The 17,652-nt window shown below is 37.4% G+C and overlaps 1 protein-coding gene and 1 pseudogene across 3 annotated transcripts in view; both read right to left on the reverse strand.

The window, feature by feature from the left end:
• Positions 1-17,652, reverse strand: part of Epha6 (EPH receptor A6) — an 858,253-nt gene that overhangs the window by 560,321 nt on the left and 280,280 nt on the right. The window lies entirely within an intron of this gene.
• Positions 7,134-9,240, reverse strand: LOC110329971 (annotated as a pseudogene).

The raw sequence follows: 17,652 nt of genomic DNA on the forward strand, positions 1-17,652 counted from the left end.
ACAAAATTATTCTTCTGTATTGATTTTAAGAGGGAGCATGACAAGATTTATTTCTGAGTTTATTGAATTTTTTCCATTAAAAGTATGACTGATATTACATATTGTAGATGTTTTCCTTTTCGTTTCCTTTTAGAGTTTCTTTGCAATTTGAAAAGAACATCCTGTCAGTACCATGAACCAAAGGCAGAAACGATTAGAAAGAAGTTCTTGGGCCCCGCTGCTGTAATTGTTAGGCTTGAATGTGAAGTGTCCTTTATGGTCTGATACTCTAGAAAGCATACCCACAGCTGGTGCCGGGTTTGGGAGTTGTGGGATTTTTGAGAGCTTGGACCTAGCTATAAATATGAGTCTCTGTGGGAGAGAGTTTGAGCCTCAATGTTTATCCCCCTGTCCATTTTCTCTCCAGTGTTTGCTTCCTGCTTTGTGGTAAAGAACCTGCTGCAAGCCTCAGCTGCCAGGGAGTGACCCAACACCATGACTTCTTCCTCATGATATCTGTATTGATCAAGCATAAGTCAAAACAAATCTCTCTTCCTTTAAACTGTTTTTCTCTCAGGTCTTTGGTGACAGCAGTGAGAAAAGCCACTACTATAGTAAAGAAGAAAACGTGGAGGAAGAGATTTAGAAACTTAGAAGCCTTGGGACCTCTGGGTTAGTTGATACTGTAGATTAGCCCCAGGGACTAGACCAACAACTCAAAAGGATACATTGAGGGATCCATGGCTCCAGCTACATATGGAGCAGAGGATGGCCTTATCTGGCATCAATGGGAAAGGAGATCCTTGGTCCTTTGGAGGCTTGATGTCACAGTGTAGGGGGATACTGGAGTAGTGAGGCGGGAGGGGGTGAGTGGGTGGAGGAACACCCTCAAAGAGACAAAGGGGAGGGAGGAGGGGGTAGATGGGATGGAAAGTTTGTGGAGTGGTAACTGGGAAGGGGGATATCATTTAAAATGTAATTAAATAAAATAACCAATAATAATAATAATAATAATAATAATAATAATACGAAGAAGAAGAAGAAGAAGAAGAAGAAGAAGAAGAATGGTAGAGGCTATGCTGCTTGCAGAGTTCACTAATGGAATAGAGAGACAAAGAGGAGAAGAAATGTTTGAATTCTGTTTACTTGATAAGGAAGCTACTGATAAGCATGTCTTTAATATAGGAGGTGGCACAGAATGCGGAGAGTAAGGGTAGATATGGAAATTATTCTGGAGAGTTAGGGACTGAGATGCCTCAGTGTCAGGATGGCCAAGAGGCTGCAGGTACTAGAATAGACATGGAAAAGAAAGGTTGGTAGGGAACAATGTGAGAGGTATTAGCATATAGATGGTACTGGAAATCATAAAATGCGCCTCAGTAGCACCTAGATGAAAACGAAAAAAAAAAAAAAAAAAAAAAAAAGGTTGTTAAAACTCTCAGAAAGTGCTCACATTTTTTGGATGGGTGGGAGTTAGTGAGTGGGAGTGCTCATCTATAGACATCTGTATGAACTTCCTATCACAAGGCTATGAGGCTATGGGCACACATTGGAAGAGTAGGAGGGAATATAATGCAAGTGTGGGAGGGTAGGGAGTAATTCTGTGAAAGGCTGTCCATTCTCTAATATTTTGATTAGAATTTGATTTAACACTTTCTGTGGATATGAAGTACAAACACTCGTACAATAACTAAACTCCTTAGCACTTGGAATAGTTTTGTGTTTCTGTATTAACCACTGACCACTGGAATAAGAAGCTGCTCTGTAGAAGGTGGAGAACAGCCAGAACTGACATGGCTATTACAGGAACTGACAGAAGCTGTGGCTACCTGTACATATCTATACAAGATAAAACCGAATATAATTTTCAGCACCGGGAGTAAGAGGTTCCTCAGAGCCTACCTCAGCCTTGGGAGCTGCCTGCAATGGTTAGCTGCTTGGGGAGGAAAGTCACTCTTTTGAGAGTGGCTACTGAAAGGCTGTCTGTATTTCAGTGCATGATCCTATCCTCATGAGCTATGAGCAACTCTAACGACATAGTGGGTCACAAAACCAAGTGAAGACATGGGATGGGAAGGGAGATGTTTTGGGAGAGCCTAGGGAGTTGTATGGAGGGAAACGAAGATATGATAAAATACATTGCATTCCTGTGTAACACTTTCAAGGAATAGTTTTAAAATAAAATATATATAACATTATATTCTAATTATAAATTGGAAATAATGAAGACCTCATCCAACTGGCAAATTACCATAGGATATCTATAACCAATTTCAATTTCAGTCAGGATTTGAAGCTCACTTTCAAGTATTTTCTGGTTTGAACTCCAATAAAGGGATCTTGTTAAGTAGAAACCTAAAGTATAAATATTATATCTTACTTGGAGTCCAAGGCTCTGCTTGTATAATGCTTCACAGATAACAATGCTAGTATTCACACAAGCCCATGCCATTCTTACCACTTAAGAGTTTCATGTTATGATCACAGCTAACATTCAACTTCTAGAAACTTTAGAAATGGATGAAAACTTGTACTTTTATATTTAGTCTGAATCTGGCTGGACTTTATGGAGAGTTTCCTGATTTTGTTTATGCATATACACCAACAATGTGACTCCTTAAAGCAAGAATCAGCTTGGCACTTCCTAAGCAACTTCTTAGCAATAGACAGTATCACATTTAGCTAAGATATTCTAAGTCTGAATTTTTCACTTTTGAAAAAAATTGTGGATGAGTTCTATATCATTTGAAGTTTGAGAGACATGTAGTTTTGAGAGACATGGTGCTATATAATCTAAAAATGCTTGTTATATATTCTAAGGATGAATGAATAAAAGTTAACATTCTGGGGAGGCACTAGAATTGTTGATCTATCTTATCAAAGTTTTAAAAAATAAATCTTCCTAAAACAATATTAGTGAAACAATCTATGTATTGGAAGAATCTCTGCTGGGCTGGAGATGGATCTGAACTGACTGAGTTTTTGCCTAGAATTTATGATGTCTAAGTTCAAACTGAAGAACTATATAAATCATGGTGACATATGTCTAAAATCTCGAGTTTAAGAGGTGGTAGAAAGAGAATTAGGAAGAGTATTGATAAAATACCTTATCATTCAGATAATACATTGCATATGAAATTTGAACTTTGCTTTAAATTACATTTACTTTTTAACTGATGTATGATTCCATATTATTTTTTCTGTAGTATATTACATGCATGTGAGCAATAATAAAATTTGTAATTAACGGGAAAAAGGTAGAAACACTTTTGTTCAAACATGAAACTTAAAAAAAAAAAAAACATATCCTGTGAGATACTAGCAGGATTCTACTTACCCGACTCAGTATAATTAATCTACGGTGCAATGAAAAGCTTTAATTCTATTGAGAAGTCAAAGGCTTCTCTTGAAATTCTTGAAAATGCTTAAAATGTTTTCCTTAAAAATAAGAATATTTAAAATGTCTTCTCAAGAAAAAAAACTTTTTAAAATAGTCTTTTCTTTACTTCCTTCCTCCCTCTCTCCGTTTCATGTTTACATGTATGGTCACAAGTCTGTCTACTATTCACATCTGTGGAGGTCAGAGGACAACGAACAGCCTTCAAGAAATTTATTCAATCCTCTCACTGTTTAGGTCTTAGGGTAAGCATCTTTACCCACTGAGCCATCTCACTGGTCCTCAAGAAGAAAATGTTTGACCTTGTTGATTTTCTGGATGTCACAGACATTTATGAGATATGCTTAACTACCCAGTTAAATCAATTATTACATTAAAAATTGATGCAGATTTCAAAGGTCACCATTTGTCATTCTAAGAAGCGAAAACACCCAGAATGTCACTTCTATTTTTCTACTCTGAATTCATTTAAAAATGCTCTTATGATTGCATCTTTGTACATCAACCTTAATAATCATGGTATTTGATGATAATTGTAATTCTCTTTAACATAAATACTTGGATTTAAGTAAATGTGGCCTTTATAATTATGAATCTTTCCATTAACTGTATCTCATGTTTAAGGTGTATGTAATGAATACCCACATAAAGATTTTTCTAAGAATCAGAAGACAAAAATAAATATAAATGAATTATATTTGGAAAACCTAGTTATTTCTACATTGTATACATTCTCAATGCTTTTCAATTGATTTAGATATCTAAATTATATTCATGCTTAAATTTAAAATCAATCACATCTATTTACATTTCTGTATGTTTGTGTGTGTGTGTGTGTGTGTGTGTGTGTGTGTGTGTGAGAGAGAGAGAGAGAGAGAGAGAGAGAGAGAGAGAGTACCATAGTGTGAATTTAGAATTTAGAGGACAATTTGGATACCTTTTAGCATGTGGGCTATGTAGGTCAAACCCAGGTCATCAGGTTTGGCCACAAACACCTTTACCCACTGAATGAAGTCACTAGCCTCTGTGCTTAGTTTTGAGCATTTTAAAAGATCAATCACTGATAGCAAAGTATGCATGCCTTACTCTACAGTTCTAGGAGCAACATAAGCCACTTTCCCATTTTATCTCCATTTCAGTTTCACTCAAATGCAGCTCATTTTCTACAATATAAGAACACTGCCTTTCAATATGTGTCTCCAACTTAGCCAGTCACTGGAAACATTTATCTTCCATCTTCCATTCTGTCACTATGAATGCATATAATATGATATTCTAAATTTACATTTGTGACATTTTATAAAGCTAGTATACTCTATTTAGAAGGAAAGTTATTATCATGAGTGAAGCAATTACCTTCAAAGACAAATTGTATTTTCTGGTCTTAGTTCGTTAAAGCTATTAGCAATTGCGACATTAGGGGAATAATAGACTGGCTATTTTATTTCATATTTTAGTATCCACTAGTTTCCTAGAGTTCAGGACATCTCACTCCACAGGCAATATTCCATTCTCTATTAGGATCCATCTATTTGCTCAGATTTGAATCCTCCACTGGCTAAGAGTAAGGCAAGTTGGTAAAGTAACATTTTAAGGGCTCTAGTATAAAGATGAGGTTTCATATATATACTGTAACTTGGCAAATACGAAATTCATGAAACAATGTAGGCAGGAAGATAAGCACATACCCTTTTAAGCAAGAAAATGTGGCTGCCTTTATCTAACTACTGCCATGCAAGGACTCATCTACCTGAGTAAAACAGGACTTCTTAATACAGGAGACTAAATGTGGTGAAAGGTGTCAGGTGGGGTGAATGACATAGCAGATTTCTAGATCTCGTTATTTAGGATTCTCCTAAAATGCAATGATCAGAAGAGAAAAAAAAGTTGCAGATTATATTTGGAATGGAGTACTTTAAGCAGTTCTTAATGTTTTGCTTGAAAAATGATGAATACACATATTATTATATTAATATACTGAAAAAATGTCTGGTAAATGGTGAGCACTCAGCACTTACTTCTTTTATTAATAATTTTCCCTATTGATTTGAAAGTGGAGAATGTTCTACAAAGCAAAAGCTTAGATATCTATAATTTATTTAGAATATATTCCATAAATATTAAATATATATTCACTGTCAGTTTGAGAGCCAGCCAGTATCTCCAGAAAGCACAATGGCCTTCACAAATATTTAATGTAAGAAGAATATTATGGTAATATTATTCTACTACCTTTTACTTTACATGCTTTAAATGCTCTTTAAGGTTGCCTAACTCATTACCAAACAAAACGAAGTGACCAGCTTTGTTTTCACATGGGAATTCATCTTGCTTGTTAAGATTGAAACCAACCATGAGAGGCTGTCCATCTTCTGTGTGATCTGTAGATTGCACAATGGTGTGTGAGCAGAACCACTCACAGGGATCAAAACACATCTTCCTCCCTTATTGTGTTTAGCAATAAAAATACAGTAAAAGAATATGCATTATTTTACTGCCTTAACTAAAGGAAATCCTTTTTGTTTGTTTGTTTGTTGTTGTATTTGTTGTTGTTGTTTTGTATTCTACTTTTGCTATCTGTATCCTAGAAATTTTCTAAGGTAATAAACATGGCATCTATTTTGTTTCTTTTGGCCTCAACTTTGCATATAAAGTATGTACTTTTATATGTAAATGCTCTTCCTTAAAGGAATGCATGGGCTAAATCTCTCAATAAAAGAGTATGTATAATGAAAATTCACAGACTGTCCTGATATTTCATCCTTATTTTAATTTTACCTAATTTTAGAATTACATTTATTTTATACTATAGCTATAGTACACTTAATTATTGTGACTAAGAACTGTTCTAAATATTCATCTTTTTATATGGCATATACAGTTACTATGAATTTTGAGAAGTCTACATTATCTGTTTATCTATCTTATATAATCAACCCATTCATTTTTACACATAAATTGCCATTATAATTTGTATTAGTAAAATATTCTTGTGCATCACTATACATATTTATACAACATTAACTTCTGAATTTTTAACTTTGTACAGATCCAAAATTAAGCAAAGCAATCAATTTGTAATTATACAATAGTCTTTTTTATAAAAACTAGTCATTTTTCTTGGGTTATTCTAATTTCAATCAGCCTTTGTAGTGTTAGAATATTTACAGTTATAAATCAATTTCTCTATTGATTTTTCCTTGTGGTATGGTAGAAGAATTAACCTCAGAGTGATTGGAGATTACTTTGGGCAAATTAATGGCTTATGAATGGTTATGATAAGATAATTATAGCTGTCATAAATTTTTATAGTAATTTATTTTCCCAGAAACAATTTTAACCATCTACATTAGGATGAATAGGCCTTGACTATGACAAGGGCAAATCCAAGGAAAATCACTGATACAACACATCCTATGTAGACATAATTTTGTAGTCATCTATGTCTATACTACTTAAATGTTCTTCTAATGTGAGATGTGTTATGTGGAATTAGAAAACCTCATTCATATATATATGAATGAGGTTTTCTAATTCCATATACTTGACAAGCAGAAGAAGACAAATAAGGATTCCAAAGTCATATTTGTTTACATCTCATCTGGGCTACAAAATATATATCTCAAAATGTGAATTGCTATGAATTCTACTCAAGGAGCATTTTTTTTTAATTTATATATACAAGTCTTCTGTTACTGTCCACAAAGTCACCCCAAATTGTACTTGTTATTGGGATCTTGTATCTGGAGTAGGTAACTTAGCACTTTCCCTTTTCAGATACATAGATAACATTCAACAGTTTTCTGATAGCCTTCTTAACTGTTGTTGCCTTGCTGAATCAGAGCCTTTGAAGTTGAAATAAGTTCAATGGCATTTTCTTCAAAGATGAATTCAGGCTTCTGGGCTTGAGAGAAAGAACAAAACCTAATCTCATCTGACCCTGTGGATGTATTTTTTTTTCCCAAGAAATTTTGGATTTCCACCAAAGACCCATTCTCCTGAATAAGGCCTTTGACGGGGAAGGGAGCATACACAGACCTTGTCTTGTAATGGAAGACCAGTGTGACAGCTGTGGTCATGCTCTGAACATGAGCGCAGATGGTTCTGACAGTGGCCAGTTCCTTTCTGTTACCCCACCATTAGTCAACCCAGAACCTTTTCTTTTTCTATCCAAGGAATTTCTATTCTACATTGATGTGATTAAAATCTACATGCAGAGCTACCCTGGGCTATTCACAATGACTGCATCCCCCTTCAGAGTGATGGCAACATTTTCTGTAATGTCAACTGTCTGATTGCTGAGAGTGATCTTCACTCTCACAGTAGATGGGACAAAAACCTAGGAGAATTCTTAGTATACAAAATAAATGATGGATGCATATGTTTGTCAATGTTTATTACGTTAGTGACCTTTTTCATGGAAAGTCAAAGAATATAATCACAGCAACCAGTACCACTCAGGATCTGGGGATGGGGACATCCTCTGGGAGACAATGGGAAGGGGAGGAAGTACGGGATGGGGAGAGGTCTGGAGCCAGACTGGGAGGGGGACGAAGTCTGGACTGCAAAAATGGATTAAAGAACAAAAATAAATAAATTGAAAAAAAAAGTTTTTCAAAGATAAAACTTACAGATTCTGGGTCTTCATACCCTTAATGATACCTTAAAGACAATATTTTTTTCAATTTAAATATTTTTTTTCAATTTAAACTAAACTAACCACCAAAGGCTAAAAGTATTAATTCTCTTCCTACAGTAAATATGGTATTATAAACTTCTCAAATAGATAACATCTGTTTATAAATTTATTATGATAAGATTTAGAAAAAATTTCTTTTGACAGTATTGGGATATGGGGAGTTGAATACTACACTCATTTTCTGTTACTTGATTCCAGGACTAGATTTCTTCTTGAACTTGTTCTTCTGGATTCTGTCACATTCTCACCATATACCTATTGATGATTTTTGTTTGCTTTGTTTTATTCCAATGAATCTCATTTTAAGGAGCAAACTAAACAAGGGTAGCTTTATCTTTGAAACCACGATCATGGCTTTTCTGAAATAGTACCTTTTCTAGGCTCACTGTAATTAAGTTATTCTTGCTTAAACTTTATAGTTTATACTCACTAAAAATATGTATTTTCTTGAACATAGCAATCTTAAGCTAAAAACCCTCGTGTTATCCAGGCAAATCCTACTAGCGTGGTCCTACATCCTCTTCTCCCTGTAAAAAAATCTGGTGGTGACTCCTAAGTAGAATCTATGTCATAAGCATTGCACATATCAGAAGACAACTGGTTTTTCACCCTTTAGCTTCCTCAAAACATTTCTAGGATCACAGCTCACAGAGGATAGCTGTGGCTGGAAAGACACATTGAAAGTGAAGCATTAAGTTCAACCTATGGAAGAAGTAAGTAGTCTGGTGAAATTTCTAAGTCATTTTCATTTGCATGCCCTGATGCCTAAAGATGTTGAATATTTAAGTGTTTACAGCCACTTGAATTTCCTCTACTGGGATTCCCCCGTTTAGAGCTGTGAACCATTAGTTGGGCTTGTTTATTCTGATATATTTATTTCTTGAGTTCTTTATAAATTTTGGATATCAGCCTTCTGTTGTTCGTGTACTTGGCAAAAACCTTTTACCATTCGGTAGGCTGCTGCTTTGTCCAAATGATAGGGTTGTTTGACTGAACAACGCCTCTCAGTTTCATGTGGTCCCATTTCTTAATTGTTGATCTTAGTACCTGCACTAGTGCAGGATTCTCCTGTGCCAGTGGGTTAAAGGATATTTCCCAACTTCTCTTCTACCAGCTTCAGTGTGTCTGGTTTTAAGATGAGGTCTTTGTTCCTTTTGGAGTCCATTTGTACGCAGGGTGATAAGTATGGGTCTAAATGCAGCTGGTCTGACCAGCACCATTTCTTGAAGAAGCTCTCTTTTTTTCCTGGCCTCTTTATCAAAAACAGGTGTCAATAGCTGTGTGGATTTATCTTTGTGTCTTCAATTCAGGTTAAATAACCAGTGTGTTCATTTTGTCTCATTATCGTATTGCTCTTCGGTACATCTTGAAATAGGGTTGTTGATATCTCCAGCAGTATTTTATGGTTCATAACTATTTTAGCTAGTGTGTGTGTGTGTGTGTGTGTGTTTGCATGTGTGTGTATATGTGTGTTTTTTATGTATGTTTGTGTGTGTGTGCATGTGCGTGCATGTGTTCGAGTGTGTATGCATGTGTGTGCATGTGTATACGTGTGTTTGCATGTGCCTGTGTTTTCAAGTATTGCATGTGTGCATGTGAGCATGTGTGTATGTGTGTGTATGTGTATGTGTGTATACATGCTTTTATATGACAGTGAAAATTAGCCTTTTAAGATCTGTAAAGATTTTTGTGAGAATTTTGACAAAGGAGAATATTAAATCTGTAGATTGATTTTGGTAGAATGGCCGTTTTTAATATATTAATACTACTGTGAACTTATACCTGTCAGAATGGCTAAGATCAACAAAAAATGTGATCGCTTATTCTGAAGATGATGTGGAGTAAGAGGAACATTCACATGTTGCTAGAGATGGTTCCAACTCATACAGCAACTTGGAAGAACAGTGTGGCAGTGCCTTAAAAAGACAGGAATCAATCAGACAGCTGTAACACTCTTGAGCATATACACAAAGGCTGCCTCTTCCTGTTACAGAGACATTTGCTCATCCATGTTCATTAATGCTCTAGTCATGATAGTCAGAAATTAGAAACAAGCTAGCTGAAAAAAAGATGGTTAAATATGAGATGAATTTCCAAAATGAAGCATTACTTAGTCAGGGTTTCTATACCTGCACAAACATCATGGGGAGGAAAGGGTTTATTCGGCTTATACTTCCATACTGTTGTTCATCACCAAGGAAGTCAGGACAGGAATTCAAGGAGGTCAGAAAGCAGGAGCTGATGAGGAGGCCATGGAGGGATATTCTTTATTGGCTTGCTTGCTCTGGCTTGCTCAGCCTACTCTCTTATAGAACCCAAGACTACCAGCCCAGGGATGGTCCCACCCACAAGGGGACCTCCCCTGTTGATCACTAATTGAGAAAATGCCTTACAGCTGGATCTCATGGAGGCACTTCCCCAAATGAAGCTCCTTTCTCTGTGATAACTCCAGCTTGTGTCAAGTTGACACACAAAACCAGCCAGTACAATTGACCCCTTGTCAACTTGACACATAAGCATATCACTATTAAGCCTCAACACTTAATTCTTATTCATCCCCAAGATCTAAATAACTTTAAAAGTCCCACAGTCTTTACATATTAAAAGTTCAATCCCTTTAAAAGATCCAGTATCTTTTAAAACACAAAGTACTTTAAAATTCAAAGACTCTTAACTGTGGGCTTCACTAAAAAACTTCCTTCAAGAGGGAAAAATATCAGGGCACAGTCACAATCAAAAGCAAAAATCAATCTCCAACTGTCCAATGTCTGGGATCCAACTCACTATCTTCTGGTCTCCTCCAAGGGCTTGGGTCACTTCTCCAGCCATTCCCTTTGTAGCACACACCTTGTCTTCTAGGCTCCAGCTGCCTGTACTCCACTGCTGCTGCTGTTCTTGGTGGTCATCTCATGATACTGGCATCTCCAAAACGCTGCTGTCTTCCACTGTAACTAGGCTTCACCACTAGCCTCTCATAGGCTCTCTTCATGGTGCCAAGCCTCAACTCCTTTGCATGACCCCTTCAGTCCTGGGCCATCAATTGCAGCTGAGGCTTCAGCTTCACCAATGGCCTTCCATGGCCTCTCACAGTGCTTCCATGGCCTCAGTTGCTCTGCATGACCCCTTCATGCCTTCAAAACCAGTACCACCCGAGTAACTCTTACACATTACCAAGTCCAGTCACAGCACAAGGTACAACCTTGGCTATCTCTGGAACACAGCCTCTGTGCTCTCAGAAAACACTTCCCAGAAGATGTCACTTCAATGATGCTGGTCTCTTCTTAATCACTGCTAATTCCTTAGCTCCAACTAACCAGCAACAATAGTCCCAGTAAGGAAAAGGTTTCACTTTAGTGGTTCTGGTATCTTGTTAATCACAGATGATTCTTCAGCCCCAGCTAATCAGAACCACAGAATCTTCACAATCCAAAATAGCAATGGCCCTGAAAAGAGTCTTTAATTTTCCCTCTGAAATTTCACAAGCCAGACCTCCATTTTCTGCACTGTTCTCAACATCATCTTCCAAGCTCCTACACAACATCTCACAGAGATCTTAACACCGAATGGATTTTCAGGCCCAAAGTTTCAAAGTCCTTCCACAGTCCTCCCCAAAACATGGTCAGGTTGTCACAGAAATACCCCACTCTGCTGGTACCAATTTGTCTTAGTCAGGGTTTTTATTCCTGCACAAACATCATGACCAAGAAGCAAGTTGGAGTGGAAAGGGTTTATTTGGCTTACACTTCCACACTGCTGTTCATCACCAAGAAAGTCAGGACTGGAACTCAAGCAGGTCAGAAAGCAGGAGCTGATGCAGAGGCCATGGAGGGATGTTCTTTACTGGCTTGCTCAGCCTACTCTCTTATAGAACCCAAGACTACCAGCCCAGAGATGGCACCACCCACAAGGGGACCTCCCCTGTTGATCACTATTTGAAAAAATGCCTTACAGCTGGATCTCCTGGAGTCATTTCCGCAACTGAAGTTCCTTTTTCTGTGATAACTCCAGCTTGTGTCAAGTTGACACACAAAACCAGCCAGTACAATTACCCATCGGTCAAAAAACATAATCATAAAATGTGTAGGCAATTGGATGAAATTAGAAAAAAAAAATAACCCTTATATTAAAAAAGATTAATAAGGTATGCATTTGCTTTTATGTTTCTATTAGCTATTACACCAATGACAACCAAGCTATGACCCATAGAACCACAGTGGGTATGTACAGAGTAAGAGAAAAAGATAAATCTCACTGGGAAAGGGAACTAGAACAGTGAGTTATGAATGGATGGGACAGGGAAAAGGGAGAATCAAGGATGAGGAAACGTGAGTTGTGTGAAGAAATATGTGGATAGACGGCTAAAATTAAGTGGTGTTTGAGTAGTATGGAAATATAATATCTTATCATTTCCTAAAATACATATATGAGAACAATCTAATGAAATTGCTAAATAAATGGAGAAACATGGTCCCAACTGGCCATCTGTTGCCACCAGAAGAAACTTCAAGTACCAGAATTGGTTTGTATCTAATTAAATTGTTGGCCAAAGGGATTCACAGAAATCCGTGAACAACCCAGGCTATTGCTCAAATTGTAGGTTTCTCTCAACAAACTGCCATCATGGCCTTATTGCTAAAAAGAATACTTATACAACTCTTATGTTCCAGAGTCTTTTATTTGTGTGTGCCTAAGACAGTGGTCAACATCCAAGGCCTTCTTTTATTATTTCCTGTCATATTTTTCCAGACAGGCTCTTTCATGGCAGCCATTGTCCATCAATTGGCTAGACAGTGAACTCAGCATTCTCAGCACCTTCCTTGCTAGATCTGTGTTTCCGTATCCAGCTATCTTGGATAGCTATATAAGTTCTGAACTCAGCCTGCACACTGGTATAATGGTCACTTTACAAACCCAACTGCCTCTCAGCTCAGTTTCCATCATTTCTACCTACATCCCATAAGTCAGAACAGATAAAAACATTCACAAGAAGCAAGCAGTAGGTATTTGAGTGTCATGTGAAGTAATTTGCTGCCTTTGGTGTGGCATCTCTCAACTTCTGGAAGAAATCCACTTCCTAGTGGTGGGATAGTATTTTTTGTGATACATCAACAATTATCTGGGAACCCCTTTGTGTTGCCATTTTCCTAACTACCAAAATAACCACCTGGATGAATTATAGATTTTGTTTGGCTTTTTCCCCTTGCTTTTTTGTTTTTGTTTTTGTTTGTTAGACTGAAACATCTGCGTATAAAAGTGAGGAAATTTCCTGTTTTCTTCTGCTCTAAGGGAATACAGGCTTACACTTCACACCTGGAGTCAGCTTTTGTGGGCTGAGCTTGAAGCTACTGGCACTGCCCCAGTATTCTGGGACAAGAGAACTGCACACCCCTGGTGATTAGAATCAGGCGGGGGGTAATAATTTGTTAATGTAACCATCAGCTCTAAATCAATAAATCTTCAGCTTGGTTAGGAAGAGAAACTGCCATGCCTTTTCAAAAGTTTGAGATCCAAGCAATACTGTATATATATATAAAAAAATCTTGCTGTTTAAAGTAGTAAGAGATTTCATACCAGCATCAAGACAGGCTTTGTCATATAATCACAGCCATAGGATGCAAAACTGCCTGCCTTTTGATCTCGAAAAAGTCTCATTTTATAACCTATTCACTAAACCAAAGCTTAGTGGGATGTATACCTCTGATTGAAGCCATTTCTTAGCCTTCTGCAAAATCGAGCTACATCAATAGCAGTTACTTATGTCCATATTACAACTGAGATGAATACTCTAAAATGATCTGAAAGCATTTGCTACTGGGCTTGGACTTGACAGTCATGGAAGGGAGGTGTGTGTGTGTGTGTGTGTGTGTGTGTGTGTGTGTGTGTGTTGCATCCTTTCGGGGAATTTAGTTAGCTGTCTTAGTATCATCAATAATTTAAGTTTACCCATCCCAATGTTGGAGTAACACTAACCATTTTTGTATGTATCTACTGTAAATAGGACTTTCAGTAATTTTCCTATTTTGTTTGTGAGAAAATTACATAGCATGTATTCTAGCTTTTGATAAATGATGATATGTAAAAGAAACCTGATTTATGTTGTCATAAGACAAGGTTTTAGATAGCTTTATATTTCCTTTTAATAAATACCTGCCCTAATCTTGAATGAATAAGAAAAAGAATCCCAAACATATCTAGTGATAACCAATAAGATTTTAGAAATATTTCTATTTATTTTATGTGGCATTTCAATACTATACTTGCAGAATGGGAAAAAAAATCACCTGAACCTCATTGCATTGGATCTGTTTTGTTTTTCTGTAGGAATCTATGCGTGTGCATTTCTTTATGAAATATACCAGAAACAATCTACAGAAGTCTGTTTCAATATATATCCAAAATAGATGCTTTTCTGGCTAAAGGTTAAAAATTGCCTTAAAACATTATTAGGCTTTTACTTCAAAAGAAAATAATGGATTCTTCTGGTGGCCTTTTCTAAATAAACATGAAACAAGCTAGTCTGCAATTTCTTCTACCAGTAGCCTTAAGGCATATCATTTGGTAAGAGTCCTCCATGACACTGGGCATTTCTCAAAGCGATAGAGCTTTTCATTTCCTGATGAAGGAAAAGACTTTTGTTGGCACTGGTAGGGTTACAGTGTTGCCAATTAAAATTTCTCAAGCCTTTAAAAAGTGGGTCAGCCTCTCTTTGTCACTAAAGATGCTCTTGGCAAGTGAAAAAATAGAACAGGGATTACAACTACCCCTTCTTGGCATTGGTGCCTAACCTTACATTTCTGAGGTCAAGAAGAACAGGTAAAGGAAGGCTCGCAGCAGGGACTGGGCTTTGGATACTGCTAGGGTTAAGCACCCCTTTCTGAACATAGCTTGAACAACAGAGGGCCTGGCTTGAGTTCACTGAGTTTTACATTTTATCTTTATGTTAAAGCTCAGCTGGTGTAGAGATGAGCGAGGAGGATGGGGGCAGATCACATCCATTTGGGATAATATCCAACAGTGAGATTGTGACAGCATATTTGTTAATGTTACTCAGACATTAGAGGAAGTAGTTTGAAAGAAAAGCTAGGAAGGCTAGGATCAAGAAAGGAAATCCAGGTCAAGTGCACAGCAGAAAACAGTTGTTCTAGCCCCAAACTTAAATGATTTAAAGTTTCGGTGACTGTTACAATTATGTACATACTGAAATGGATGTATTTTAAAAATTGTTTATTGGGTGGGCAAGTGTGTGTGAGTGTGTGTGTTGCTTGCACTCATGTGTGCTTATAAGAGAGCCAGCAAGACAGCAGAGAATAAAACATGTCATGTGCTGTGTGGGGAGGTCAGAGGCTCACTTGTAGGAGTCAGTTCTTTCCTTCTACCATCTGTTTCAGTGAGATCGTTGTCACTTCCTCTGATGTGGTCACAATTCCTTTACCCACTGAGCATCTGATGGCCAAAAAGAAGTGTCTTCATGACACTGTACTCCTCATGTTTTACTAAACTATTCATTGGCCTTTGTTCCTCTCTATTCTCACCAGCCAACAAGGCTTATCTATTTGACAAATGTTAGGCTGATTAGAGACTTACTCAAAAGGCATGACTTCCTCTCCTTGTTCTCTCTCCTACAGGCAGCTCCCAGGATGTGCAGCTTATCCTCCTATTGTTTTTCTTTTCTTTCCTTTCTTTTTGTTTACATTTTTAATTAGGTATTTTCTTTATTTACATTTCAAATGTTATCCCTTTTCCTGGTTCCCCATAAAACCCCAAATCCCATCCCCCCTCCCTGTGCTCACCCACACATTCACTCCCACTTCTCCCCTCCCTGTGCTCACCCACACATTCACTCCCGCTTCCTGGCCCTGGCATTCCCCTACACTGGGGCATAGAGCCTTCACAGGACCAAGGGCCTCTCCTCCCACTGATGACTGAATAGGCCATCCTCTACTACATATGCAGCTTGAGCCATGAGTCCCACCATGTGTACTCTTTGGTTGGTGGTTTAGTCCCTGGGAGCTCTGGGGCTACTGGCTAGCTCATATTGTTGTTCCTCCTATGAGGCTACAAATCACTTCAGCTCCTTGGGTCCTTTCTCTAGCTCCTTCATTGGAGATCCTGTACTTAGTCCAATGGTAGGCTGTGAGAATTCATCTATGTATTTGTCAGGCACTGTCAGAGCCTCTCAGGAGACAGCTACATCAGGCTCTTGTCAGCAAGCACTTGTTGGCATCCACAATAGTGTCTGGGCTTGATTCCTATATATGGGATGGATTCCCGGGTGGGGAAGTCTCTGGATGTTCATTCCTTCAGTCTCTGCTCCACACTTTGTCTCTGTATCTCCTCCCATGGGTATTTTGTTCTCCCTTCTAAGAAGGACAGAAGTATCCACATTTTAGTCTTCCTTCTACTTGAGCTTCATGAGGTTTGTGAATTGTATCTTGGGTATTCTGAGCTTCTGGGCTAACATTCAATTATCAGTTAGTGCATACCATGTGATTGGGTTACCTCACTTAAGATGATATTTTCTAGTTCCATCCATTTGCTTAAGGAGTCCATGAATTCATTGTTTTTAATAACTGAGCAGTACTCCATTGTGTAAATGTATCACCTTTTCTGTATCCATTCCTCTGTTGAGGGACATCTGGGTTCTTTCCAGCTTGCCCTTGTTGTTTTTCTTACAGAATCTAAGCTCATTCTTCCCTTTACTCCTTTCCTTTTGTCTTGATTGGATGATTAGAGTCTACTTCCCAGTCCCTATGTGTATAAATTACATTCAATGGCTTTACTTCATATGGTAGGAACTGAACCCAGGCTCCTCAAACATGGTGGAGTGGGCTTGTGCTCTCCAGCTGAGATCATGCTGCTAGATCTGATTCCTGATATTTAATTATGTTGATTCAAATTCTGGGAATTATTTAATTTTTTATGAAAATAAGCGGACCTAAAATAAATGACAGATTTATTAGAAGACTATGAAAGCATTCCATAGAAATTTCACATCATTCATTCTCAAGAGCTCAGAAAGGAGATGCTGTCTGGGAATTAGAAGATACTTTATCATCTATCTATCTATCTATCTATCTATCTATCATCTATCTTTCTATTATCATCATCTGTCATCTCTCTATTGGTCATCATCTATCTATCACATATCTCTATCCCTTTCTCTTTATTTCTATCTCTATCCCTCTCCTGATAAATATACAGCATACAGCTTTCATGGATGGTAGCCCTGACTTAGAGTATTTGCTAAGTTATATAATTCCGTTAAATAGGACACTAATTTCATTCAACACTGCCAACTGTAAGTCATACAGAGTACTGAAACTTTAGCTCTAAATAAGCTTTAAAAAGTAGAGTCAATATAAAATGACGACTCGAAGGCAGCTTCTGTCTGCATGTTCTGTTTATTCCATTATTTTACTCTTAAAACTTCTTTCTCTATTAATACAACTGTAAACCAGATGCTTGAAAATGGCTATCAAAACCCAGCCCTATGTGGTTTAATATTTCTGTGGCTCTTGCATTCTTTACCCATAATTTCAATTTTCCTAAGGAATATTCTGCTTATTTAGCTTATTGT

This window comes from Mus pahari, chromosome 12, assembly GCF_900095145.1.
Source record: "Mus pahari chromosome 12, PAHARI_EIJ_v1.1, whole genome shotgun sequence".
In the NCBI taxonomy this organism is placed as follows: domain Eukaryota; kingdom Metazoa; phylum Chordata; class Mammalia; order Rodentia; family Muridae; genus Mus; species Mus pahari.